We start from the raw sequence: 12,762 nt of genomic DNA on the forward strand, positions 1-12,762 counted from the left end.
GACATGGTCTTGGGTTAGTTGTTGTCAAGAATTTCACACACAGCAATGTATCAGGGTAGCTACCTGGAGGCATAGATCACGCAGGGCTTCTGCATCTTCTCTATAACTATGAGTAGGACATCTGTAAGACAGCCATTTGGTGACCCCAGTTCATCACTCACAATACAGCAGCTGCCATACTGGGCTGCAACATCCAGGCACAACTCATCAAAAAGCTACTGAATAGCCCTATGCAAAAGAAGAGTTCTGAGAAATTCAAATTTTGTATTAATAAACCAGAATTTTGAATATGTATTCACTGATCCTGAGCTTTCCTATTCACTTCCTACCATCACAGAAAACTGCCTCAAACCAGGTCAGACTATTTGTCTATCCAGTGTTGTCTATTCTGATGGGCAGCTCTCCAGGCCTTCAGGCAGAGATCTCTCTCATACCCTGCTAACGGACCCTTGTAACTGGAGATGACCTGGGACTTCATCCACACTCACAGAACCACAGCCCATCAAGACCAAAAAGAAACCCAAAGTGCTCAACTCCAAAGTGCTCAGCAAAACTGAAAATGCATTAACTTAGAATTCTAGTTTCAAAATCTGATTGTTGAAGTTTCAAAATCCAGTGTTCGCCAACTATTACCGTGTGATTCCCTGCGTTTTATTTCCATTCTATTTCAGAGCTCAATGTAAGGGGCACGGACTCCAGGCAAGCGGGAAGACAGATTTCCAAGTGAGATCTGAAGCTCAAAAAGTGGGGTAGGAACACAAGGGAGCATTCTACTCCCTCTCAAGACAGGTTAATTCGCTTGTTATCTCTGTAGAATGCACTGCGGATGGTCTGCCAGCCCAATCAATAAGACTGCTAAGGTAAGGACTGAGTGTTTTCCAAAATTTCAAATGTATGTGCTGAATCTGGTAACGGGCATCAAAGTCGATGTACTGAGAACTGCACCTCTCATTTATTTTCTTAAAGCAGCAAACCAGCTGCTTTTAGGGTTACAAAGGCAGGATCAAAAATGTGTGGCTGGGAAGCTCTAACCCATGAGCGTTCCAACTGGAGGTCAGCCTATATTAAAGGCGCTATGGACTTTGAAGAAGCACAAGTACAGGGCGAAGGGAGAAACGAGCTCAGCGGAAGACACGTCAAGCAAATCCTCATCGTGATCGCCTTCCACCTGGAAACCTATGTCCTCACTGCGGGAGGCTGTGTGGAGCCAGAATTCGCCTTTACAGCCACCTACAGACCCACTGCTAAGACTCTACCCCTGGAAGACAATCTTACTCGGTTACGAGTGATCACCATGATATGAGACATTCAAACTGACCAGTCCATGCCCTGGAAGGCCCTGATCATGCATCCTCCAGCCAAATCCTGCATGTACCTATTTAACACAATGCTGAGTCACGTGCGCGTGGGTGGGCGCGCGTGGGTGGGCGAAGGAGAAGTGTCAGATTACGTTGCCTTTAGATCGGGGAGGAAAGCCTCCTTAGGTCCGAGGACCAAATTCCATTCTGCAAAAGCTCTTGGGGGCCGCATTCCAGTGGTGGGTGGAGCCAAAGGCAAGTCGGGTGGGGGCAGGAATACCAGCCTATTTTAGTTTAACACTCCTCCTGCCAGTAATGGAGCCTTAGGAGAGGCAGTCCAGCCTTTTAGAAAGGTGAAAAAAATGCACAAACTCTGGGAAACAATTGCTGCCTGGGGGAAAGGGTGTGGCCATCTGGGGACTGCAGGAGGGCCAGGCGGAGGTTCCCCACCCCTGCTTTAGATGTGTGGTCATATCCAGCTACATTCCTAGAAAAGGGGTGGGGAGAGGCTAGGTTCAACACAGGCAGGACATGAATGCAAGAGCACCCTCCTCCCCATGTTCCCTAGCCAGTGGTGTATTTAGGCATACTGCCTCTGATATTGGAGGTAGGAATAGTAGCCATTTGATCACTTTTGTAATGGCCCCAGGCCTGTAACCAAGTCACCTGTACTTTCAGAGGGGCCTAGAGATCCACAATGCTTTGCTTTGGTTCATTATTAAATGAAATTTCCTTGCTAGTGAGCCTCTGAGCATGTGAGATGAGTCAAAGGCTGATGTTGCAGCCTCAGCACATTCCATGCTAAGGAGCTATGGTTTATCTTATCAAAGCCTAGGATGTGCCTGAGAAGTGAGGCTCTGTTTATGCTATGTTTACAGGTGTCTGTCCTGAGAAAGTTCTGATTGTTTCCCCTCTGATGTGGGGCTGTTAGCCTATGCTGGGAAAGTTGCAGATGAACGCTAATTAACGCTTGCTGCTGTCACGCTGCCTCACTGCTAACATGTATGGTATAAAACCCATTGTACCCCTTGGCTCTGGGTTCAGAGAAGCTGTCTGATCCAACCATTGGGTACGCCTGTGTGCTGTAAGTACTCAATAAAGTCTCCTTGTAAGCAAACCTGGATCTGGCTTACCATTATCTTGGCACCTCCAAACCTTAGCAGCCCACGGCCAGGGCATACAGCTTTCTCCTCCAGGAATTTGTCCAACCCCCTTTTAAAGCCATCCAAATCGGTCGTCATCACTACATCCTGTGGTAGCGAATTCCATAGTTTAACTATGCGCTGTGTGATGAAGTACTTCCTTTTATCTGTCTTGAATCTCCCACCAATCAGCTTCATAGGAAGACCCTTTGGGGTTCTAGTACTGTGAGAGAGGGAGAAAAATGTCTCCCTACCCACTTTCTCCATATCATGCATAATTTTGTAGACCTCTATCATGTCTCTCCTCCCCCAGCAGTCAGCCAGCATTCTGCAGCCACTGAGCATGCCCAGGCCTCACTGAGCTGCTCTGGTTCCCCCCTCCCTTTAGGGTTCTCCCCCCCCCCAACTTAAGAATGTATGTACTTCTACAAGCTTCGGGGTTCCTCCACACCAGCCAATACTTCCCTCCTGTGCACGGGCGGTACCGTTTTGGCTACATAAGGATCCATGCTCAGAGCTTGAGCTGTGGTTGCTAGAACTGAGTCTAGCAACCAGATACTTCTGTCGCCCAACTCCAGAATTGGGGAATTCGGCCGTGTCACCCTCTGAACCATTCCCCTTCAGTAGCTTACTGAATCTGGAAAACCACAAGCAGCTCGGGGGGGGGGGCAGTGGGTGACGCGGATCACAATTAGCTTAATTAGAGATGAAGCACAGCTTAATGAATGGGTTGCAAAAGGCACTTTAATTACTTTCACATTGAGCTTGGAATCTCTACGCCTTGCACACACATATGGGGGAAAGCACCAGGATGTCAACACCTCAGGACAGGCCATCCAGGCTATCTCACTTGCCTCACCTGTAGCCCCTGGGATTTTGATCCATCCTTCCGCTATCTCTCCTTCCCCTCCCCTTATCCTACTGTACAATGCATTCCGTGGGCAGCAGGGGAGACTTGTATGGCACAAGCCTGACAGTCCCATGCAGAATTTGGCTCCAAGATTCCATTCCCCCTGCATTGTACAAGTTTCTAGCCCTTATGAGCTAGAAAAGAGAGCAGCTTGCAGACACTGCAAAAAGAGGAAGGGGTTACCACTCAGCAGAGTGTGGGAATTTCTACTGTTTGGTAGGGGGGGGAAGCTTAACTTGCCATGGAAATGTATAACCTGGAACCAGGCAACAGCCACTTGAAAGCTTCCATCCTCCACAGAAAGCATGCAGAAAGGAGTTGTTGTTCAGTCGTTCAGTCGTATCCGACTCTTCGTGACCCCATGGACCATAGCACGCCAGGCCTTCCTGTCCTGCGCTCTCTCCCGGAGTGTGCTCAAGTTCATATTCATTGCATCGATGATGCTATCTAGCCATCTCATCCTCTATCGTCCCCTTCTCCTTTTGCCTTCAGTCATTCCCAGCATCAGGGTCTTTTCCAGAGAGTTTTCTCTTCGCATTAAGTGGCCAAAATAGTTGAGCTTCAGCTTCAGTATCTGTCCTTCCAATGAGCACTCAGGGTTGATTTCCTTTAAGATGGACTGATTTGACCTCCTTGCAGTCCAGGGGACTCGTAAGAGTCTTCTCCAGCACCACAGTTCGAAAGCATCAATTCTTCGGCGCTCAGCCTTCCTTATAGTCCAGCTCTCACAGCCATACATTACTACTGGGAAAACCATAGCTTTGATTAGACGGACCTTTGTCGGCAAGGTGATGTCTCTGCTTCTTACTATGCTGTCTAGGTTTGCCATAGCTTTCCTCCCAAGGAGCAAGCGTCTTTTAATTTCATGGCTACAGTCACCGTCTGCGGTGATCTTGGAGCCCAAGAAAGTAAAATCTGTCACTGCTTCCATTTCTTCCCCTTCTATATGCCAGGAAGTGATGGGGCCAGATGCCATGATCTTCGTTTTTTTAATGTTGAGTTTCAAACCAGCTTTTGCACTCTCCTCTTTCACCCTCAACAAGAGGCTCTTGAGATCCTCTTCGCTTTCTGCCATTAGGGTGGTATCGTCTGCATATCGGAGGTTGTTGATAATTCTCCCGGCAATCTTAATTCCGACCTGTGATTCATCCAACCCGGCGTTTCTCATGATGTACTCTGCATATAAGTTAAATAAGCAGGGGGACAATATGCAGCCTTTTCGTACTCCTTTCCCAATTTGGAACCAATCGGTTGTTCCATGTCTGGTTCTTACTGTTGCTTCTTGACCCTCGTACAGGTTTCTCAGGTGACAAAGAAGGTGGTCTGGTACTCCCATCACTTTAAGAATTTGCCACAGTTTGTTGTGATCCACACAATCAAAGGCTTTAGCGTAGTCAATGAAGCAGAAATAGACATTTTTCTGGAATTCTCTTGCTTTCTCCATGATGCAGCGAACGTTGGCTATTTGATCTCTAGTTCCTCTGCCTCTTTGAAACCCAGCTTGTACTTCCGGTAGTTCTCGGTTCGCATACTGCTGAAGCCTAGCTTGTAGGATTTTGAGCATAACCTTGCTGGCATGTGAAATGAGTGCAATTGTGCGGTAGTTTGAACACTGTTTAGCATTGTCCTTCTTTGGAATTGGAATGTAAACTGACCTTTTCCAGTCTTGTGGCCACTGTTGAGTGTTCCAGATTTGTTGGCATATTGAATGCAGCACTTTAACAGCATCATCTTTTAGGATTTTAAATAGCTCAGCTGGAATACTGTCATCTCCGTTAGCTTTGTTGTTACTTTGTTGATACCCCTTCATGGATCACTGCCTTGTTGTGGCGAAGGGGCTTGCGTAACTCAGTGAAGCCATAAGCTATGCCATGCAGGGCCACCCAAGACGGACAGGTCATGGCAGACAGTTCTGACAAAATGTGGTCCACTGGAGAAGGAAATGGCAACCCACTCCAGTATTCTTGCCAAGAAAACCCCATGGAACGTATCACAAGGCTAAAAGAGATGACGCTGGAAGATGAGACCCTCAGGTCGGAAGGTGTCCAATATACTACTGGGGAAGAGCAGAGGGTATTTCCAAGTAGCGCCAGAAATAGGGAAGCGGCTGGGCCAAAGCCGAAAGGACACTCAGCTGTGGATGTGTCTGGTGATGAAAAGAAAATCCGATGCTGTAAAGAACAATATTGTTTAGGAACCTGGAATGTCAGATCAATGAATCAAGGTAAGCTGGAGGTGGTCAAACATGAGATGGCAAGATTGAACATCGACACCTTGGGAATCAGCAAACTAAAATGGACAGGCATGAGCAAATTTAGTTCAGGTGACCATCATATCTAGTACTGTGGGCAAGAATCCCTTAGAAGAAATGGAGTAGCACTCATAGTCAACAAAAGGGTGGGAAAAGCAGTACTGGGGTACAATCTTAAAAACAATAGAATGATCTCAGTACGAATCCAAGACAAACCATTCAACATGTTTAGCCTTGAGAAGACTGAGGGGAGATGTGGTAGCGTTCTTCAAGTACTTTGAAAAGTTGTCACAGAGAGGAAGGCCAGGATCTCTTCTCGATCCTCCCAGAGTGCAGGGCACAGAATAATCAGCTCAAGTTACAGGAAGCGAGATTCCATCTGGACATCAGGAAAAATGTCCTGACTGTTAGAGCAATACGGCAATGGAACCAACTACCTAGGGAGGTGGTGGGCTCTCCCACACTGGAGGCATTCAAGATGAAGCTGGACAGCCACTTGTCAGGGATGCTTTGGCTTGGATTCCTGCATTGAGCAGGGGGTTGGACTTGATGGTCTTGTTGGCCCCTTCCAACCCTACTATTCTATGATTCTATGAACATCACAGTAATTCAGGTCTATGCCCCAACCACTGAGGCCAAAGAAGCTGAGGTTGATAGGTTCTATGAAGACCTACAACACCTTCTAGAACTAACACCAAAAAAAGATGTCCTCTTCATCATAGGGGATTGGAATGATAAAGTAGGAAGTCAAGAAATCACTGGGATAACAGGCAGGCATGGCCTTGCTGTACAAAATGAAGCAGGACAAAAGCTAATAGAGTTTTGCCAAGAGAACACGCTGATCATAGCAAACACTCTTTTCCAACAGCACAAGAGACGACTCTACACATGGACATCACCAGATGGTCAATATCGAAATCAGATTGATTATGTCCTTTGCAGCCAAAGATGGAGCAGCTCTAAACAGTCAGTAAAAACAAGACCTGGAGCTGACTGTGGCTCAGATCATGAGCTTCTTGTTGCAAAATTTCAGCTTAAATTGAAGAACGAAGGGAAAACCACTAAACCATTCAGGTATGACCTCAATCATATCTCTTATGAATATACAGTGGAGGTGAGGAATAGATTTCAGGGATTAGACCTGATAGACAGAGCACCTGAGGAACTATGGACGGAGGTCCGTAACATTGTTCAGGAGGCAGCAACTCAATCCATCCCAGAGAAAAAGAAATGCAAGAAAGCCAAGTGGCTGTCTGATGAGGCTTTACAAGTGGCTGAAGAAAGAAGGGAAGTGAAAAGCACGGGAGAAAGGGGAAGATATATCCAACTGAATGCAGAGTTCCAGAGAATAGCAAGGAGAGACAAGAAGGCCTTGTTAAATGAACAATGCAAAGAAATAGAGGAAAACAACAGAATGGGAAAGACTAGAGATCTCTTCAAGAAAATTGGAGATCTCAAGGGAACGTTTTGTGCAAAGACAGGCATGATAAAGGACAAAGAAGGCAGGGACCTGACAGAAGCAGATGAGATTAAGAAGAGGTGGCAAGAATACACAGAAGAACTATACAGGAAAGATCTGAATGTCCCTGATAGCCATGATAGTGCGATCACTGAACTTGAGCCGGACATCCTCGAGAGTGAAGTCAAGTGGGCCTTAGGAAGCATTAGTAACAACAAAGCAGAAAGGAGCAGACTTTAGCAATGTGAGAATCTCAGTAATAGCTCCCTACCATTCCTGCAGCCTAAAGAAGAGAAGTATGAATGCACATAGTAAAGATGCAGAGATTTCCCATTATTCCAGAAGACCAGGAATTATCACAACCATGATCTATTTCCCCTTCATAAAGTTTGGGCTTTACCCCCCAGCAAGTCTTTGGCGGAAACAGAATTGCCACAGTGCAATTTGCTGATAGATGCAGTATCATGTATGAGCAAAACAGATTAGGAGTCAACTGCGGGAAAGCCACAAACAAGCTCAAGGTTGCCCCTTTAAAGATGCACAGTTTTAAGGGTTACCTGATCTTGTGGTCATGAGTGTCCATAACACTCTGAGCATTCACAATTAAGATTTAATTAGAAAAAGGCATTTGGACAGGTTTCCTCTTGGGCAACATTGTGTTCTATATCTTTCTGACTATAATGCCTTTGGGGTAACCTTATTGACAAATTGAAAGCTGATAAATCACCAGGCCCAGATGATATCCATAAAGACACCATAAAGATTTCAAATATGAAATTGCTGATTTCCTAACAAAAATATGTAACATGTCCTGAAGATCAGCTTTGGTACCAGAGGGCTAGAGAATGGCCAATGTAATGCCAATTTTTATAAAGGGATCTGGAATGGGGGGGGGGGGAATCCCAGAAATTACAGGCTAGTGAGCTTAACATCTGTTCTGGGCAAATTGGTGGAAAGCGTTATTACATATAAAATTAGTCAGCATATCGAAGGACAAGCCCTGCTGAAAAAGAATCAACATGGCTTCCACAAAGATACGTACTTTCTCACTAACCTTTTAGAGTTCTTTGAGCGTGTCAATAAACATGTGGACATGGATGATCCAGTACACATTGTTTACTTGGATTTCCAAAAGGCTTTTGACAAAGTCCGTCACCAAAGACTGCTGAGCAAACTTAGCAGTCACGGAATAAGAGGACAGGTCCTCTTATGTATTAGTAAGTGGTTAAAGAACAGAAAGCAGAGAGTAGGAATAAATGGCAAATTCTCCCAATGGAGGGATATAAACAGTGGGGTCCCACAAGGATCTGTATTGGGACCAATGCTTTTCAACTTATTCATTAATGATCTGGAATTAGGAGTGAACAGTAAGGTAGCCAAGTTTGCTGATGACACCAAATTATTTAGGGTGGTTAAAACAAAAGGGATTGTGAGGAGCTCCAAAAGGATCTCTCCAAACTGGGAGAATGGGCATCACAACGGCAAATACAGTTCAATGAAAGCAAACGTAAAGTGATGCACATCGGGGCAAAAATCCCAACTTCATGTACACACTGATGGAATCTGAGCTACCTGTGATTGACCAAGAAAGAGATCTTGGGGCTGTGGTGGACAGCTCGATGAAAATGTCCACCCAGTGTGTGGCTTCTGCAAAAAAGACAAAATCCAAGTCAAGCATGATTGGGAAAGGAATCGAAAATAAAACCGTCAATATCATACTGCCCTTACACAAATCTATTGTGCGGCCATACTTGAAATACTATGTACAGTTCTGGTCACTACATCTAAAAAAGGTTATTGTGGAGCTGGAAAAAGTCCAGAAAGGGGCAATTAAAGTGACCAAGGGACTGGAGCAACTCCCACATGAGGAAAGATTACGAACGTCTGGGACAGCTTAGCTTAGAAAACAGGTAAGTGAGGGAAGACATGAGAGAGGTGTACAAAATTATGCATGGCGTGGAGAAAGTGGACCAGGAGACATTTATCTCCCTCTCCCATAATACTAGCACTTGGGGTCATCCCAAGAAGCTGATTGGTGGGAGATTCAGGATAGATAAAAGGAAGTCCTTCTTCACACAGCACATAGTTAAACTACGGAACTCGCTACCACAGGATGTAGTGATGGCCACACATTTGGATGCCTTTAAAAGGGGGTTAGATGGATTCATGGAGGAGAAGGCTATCGATGACAGATATATGCTGCCTGCACACTCAGAGGCAGTATGCCTATGCACCATTTGTTGGGGAACACGACCGGGCAGGTGCTGTTGCACTCATGTCCTGCTTGTAGGTTTCCTGTGGACGGCCAGGCGGCCACTGTGCAAACAGCATGATGGACTAGATGGACCCTGGTCTGATCCAGCAGGGCTCTTCTTATGTTCTTATATTCTTATGTTAACCTCTTAATCCACATCCACATATGAAATTAAACCTAAGTCCATGTAAATGCATTTGCTTTACTGTTGGGCCTCCGCCTGTCCTCCTGACTCTTTGATGTCATTCCCATAGCTGGCATTTATAATTGTAAGCTGTTTGGGAACTTGCTATTTTAGTTTATGTCACACTGCAAAGCACTGTGGACATAGTGAATAATAAAAATAATAATAATTCCTCTTTCTAACAGCAAGTCCAAGTGGTGAGTGTTGACAAGATTGTAGCCAAACTGAGGCCACTGAGAAACAAAACGGAGGTACAAGCATGCACAAGGGAAGTACAAAACATCTGGGTTTTAAAAAAAGCCCTAAGAGGGCATTCCCCCCACAGAACAACAAGCAGTAAGGAATGAATGTGCCGAGTAGCCATGGGATGTAGAGTGAGAATGAAATGTGGAGCGAGGGCTGGGGGCGGGGGGGGGGGGAGTGGCATGGTAGAATGTCCTGCTTGGGAAGGATAGCTGGTTGAAACCCTGAACAGGAGCACTTCTGTTAGAAGAGAAGTTACGTGAGAATGTTTTGTTGCAGGTCCCACTTGTTCCCTCGAACAGTAAACTCTGGCGGCTGAGCGACGATCAGTTTAGCCAAAAGTAAGGCAGAGGCTTCTACATAGTTGGGGTGGGGGGTACCCGATTTCTTTATTTTTAAAATCTGCATACTGCTCCTTCATCATCACTGGCCACCCCAGGGTGGTGTACCCAAAACTATAACATAATACAACTATACAAATTAAATGGAGGCATAAAAATTGTAAGACCACCAAATAGAAAACAATCTAAAATAAATTTTGAGGGAGGAAGGGGTTAAAAATGTAACAAATGGATTGAAGGACAAACATAAATAAATTATTCTTGAACCATCACAGACAACTTCCATGTCTCTGTAACACAGAATTTGGCGGGTGTGATGGTTTTCTGGCTATATGTCTAGGTACTGATCCAAAGAATTGCATAGTGAACTATGCACATGCAGCAGGACTTCCAGAAGCTTCTTCCAAAAAATAAAAAAGCAACCTTCCCCCCACCCCAAGCTGCCCCCAAATCTGACAGACTTCAAAACCTGCCTCTGGAGCGGTGCAAGAAGATTCTCGGAGGTTGGGAGGGAGTTTCAAGGGAACGCCGTGGACCATGACCGTAACACGGAGGGTATACAGCACCACTGTTGCCAAAGGAAGTGGTTCTTAGATCAGCCTCCCCCAACCTGGTGCCTCGAGATGTGCTGGACTGCAACTCCATCATTCCCAGCCAACACTGGCAGTCCAGCACATCTCAAGGTGCCAGGTTGGGGGAGGCCGGCCTAGTTCCCGAAAGTGCACGTCATAATAAAAATGTGTTTGTCTTTCAGGTGCCAGAAGACTCTGTGGTTTCTGCTGCAAGACACTGATACGGTGGCTCCCCATCTGGAAACTGCATTTATGACACAGGAGCCAGGATCCCACCATTCCTGCCACAAGCAGGAGATTAACCATCAAAACCTCAATCACAGCCAGACTGCACCATTGGCATTTTTTACTCCTTGCCACCTCGACTCCCCGTTTTGCCCCTCAACACCATATTTTGCAGCATAGCAAGTACCGGGTACCGTTAATCACACATTAGGCAGCTGGGTCCTCTAACAGGATCAGGAGATTAGACCCGGTTAATCCCAACCTGCTTGGTAACTCTAGCCTCCGTCCCTATATCAGATTAAGGAACTACCAGGTTAAAGCTACAGCAGCAGCAGCGATCAGATCACAGAGATAAAGCATCAGGTGGGATTAACGGGGGCTTAGAGTCCTCTCCTCCCCGGCTCAGTACTTTCCCAACTGGTAAACCAGGATTCTGTTAATCTGCAGTTATGATTAGGGTGGAGGGATGCACAGGGTGTATAGCACTGTAGAGGCCCTGAGAAAGATCAGCTGAAGTAACAAGCGCACACTATGCAACTAAACACAGGCGCATCGATGTTGCTCAAGGAAAGAGAAGCACAACTGGGCTGGCCAGCTAGCCATGCTAGGGACAAGAGCTGTTCTCCCGGCTGGTAGCATCCAGTTTTTACCATCAAGGCATTCCAAATTCAGCACACTGGAAATGAGCTAGGCCCCCTCGCTAAACACACAGGCCTCCTTGCACAATCACATCCTTCACTGTTGGTAATCTGCAGGCCTTTCAAAACCTAATTTGTTTGAAATGCCATTTGAAGGCACAGAAGAGGCCATTAAGACCAAGGCCTTCCTGCAAGGCAATCCCACCCACCTGCCAACCCCTCCCCACCCCCACCCCACCAGCTTCCACAGTTCAGACTTCGATGTGCCAGAAAAAGATGCAGATGTGCTGCAGAGCGTCCGGCTCTAGCCAAGCCACGTGCTACAGTGGCAAACTGTAACATCCAATTTTGTATGCATGAGCAAGCAAGGGCCAGTTTGCTGCTCCAGTCAGGGGGCTGTGGCTGGAGACCAGGAAGATGGGTTGGGTTTGCCATGCGTGCCACAGGAGTCCTTTGGACACACAGAAGCCTTTCGCAGATACTGCCTGCTTCTTAGTCAAGCATGGTTTAAGTCTATGGAAATTTGCTACACTGCGGGATAGACAACCATGTTCTTCTGCAGCCATGAGAAGTAGACACTTGCTTTTTTCAAAACCCCAGGCATTAAGATTCTATGCATAAATTCTGTAAGTGCAGAACAACTCTATCTGCAAAGGCTGATCTGCAGGACAAGCCTGTCTTCCAAAAAGGCAGTTTCCTCAATATGAAATGCTGTGTGTTTCTTGGGGGGGGGGGGTGAGTGGATTTTCATTATATTATTTTTAAGGGTATGGGGCTCCCTTACCAGATTAAGCTGCTTTGACAACCCTTGTTGGGCCCATAAGGCAGGATATACATTTGTAAAATATTTAAAGATACCCAGCTTGTAGATAAATACTAAAATAGGTGTATTTTTACACCAGATACAGGCAGCCAAAGCTAACTTGAATATTTAAGGCTCGTGCAATTAACAATCTGCATATAATTTCCATGGCAGATGCCAAAGTAGAGTTGGCGGACAAGTTGCTCTTACTCTACAATATTCCTACTATAAATCATCCGTGCGAAAAGCCTGAGTCAGCCCCAGAAAAACTCTGACAGACAGGTTCAAATCCCAGGAGACAAAAAAAGGGGAATGTCTCCTTTTCACTTGACTCTTTGTTTTCAGTTCTTCCTGTGTTTCTACAAATACATTTTCAGTTTCATCCACTGCAATCATGAGGGCCAGAAACATAACTTTTATGCACATGAGGATTCCGAAGGATT

At 45.8% G+C, this 12,762-nt stretch overlaps 1 protein-coding gene across 1 annotated transcript in view; it reads right to left on the reverse strand.

Annotated features, from left to right (window-relative positions):
- EEF1AKMT4 (EEF1A lysine methyltransferase 4) overlaps positions 1-12,762 on the reverse strand; it is a 36,127-nt gene that overhangs the window by 15,959 nt on the left and 7,406 nt on the right. The window lies entirely within an intron of this gene.

Source organism: Heloderma suspectum, chromosome 3 (genome assembly GCF_057233095.1).
Source record: "Heloderma suspectum isolate Gila_16-S chromosome 3, 16-S_ref, whole genome shotgun sequence".
Lineage (NCBI taxonomy): Eukaryota > Metazoa > Chordata > Lepidosauria > Squamata > Helodermatidae > Heloderma > Heloderma suspectum.